Raw genomic sequence first — 694 nt, forward strand, 5'->3', positions numbered from 1 at the left:
ATGGATCACCTTAGTGTTTTTAACACAAATAAAACTTTAAAGGAAAGGAAAGTAACCAAAATAACTTTTTTAAGTAATGTGAGAATCACGATAGCTTCCTCTTCCTTTCATTCAACCCATGAACACCGAAAAGAAGTGGATAACCTAAACCACCTAAGCGTTTTGCCCTCAACAAACACATACACAGCTGCAGTAGAGACTTCTTCAGGGAGAGAGCTTTCTAATTAAGCCTTTGTGCTAGCAAAGTGGACAACCTATTATCCTCTTCTTTTTCACTCAATCTCCAGTCGAATCGCACAAGAAAAGCTCTTCTCAAGAGCTCTCACAGGGGGTGGTCGCACAAGAGAAAGACTTTTAATTTTTCTAATAGAACGATAAGGAATTTTTAGGAACAGTAATTTAATGAATAAAGACCTCATAATAATATCACAATACAGTTCATTTGCAATGATTATATAGTTTGTTAGGTTTTTTCTACACAAGTAAAAATAGTAATTAAATTGTAAGTTATGGATAAAGAACTACCTCATTGTTGTTATAAATAACAAAATATCATGCATGAATATCTCAAATTAGGATTCCCATACAACCACAGATTGGCATGTAAGGCTTATACCAAAAACTAAGCCCTAGTAAGCATCTTATCATCATTAAATTAACATTTATTCATAAGTGACGTATTTGTCACTATCAT

Source organism: Theobroma umbraticum, unplaced genomic scaffold (genome assembly GCF_002168275.2).
Source record: "Theobroma umbraticum cultivar Fairchild unplaced genomic scaffold, ASM216827v3 scaffold_106.0, whole genome shotgun sequence".
In the NCBI taxonomy this organism is placed as follows: Eukaryota; Viridiplantae; Streptophyta; class Magnoliopsida; order Malvales; family Malvaceae; genus Theobroma; species Theobroma umbraticum.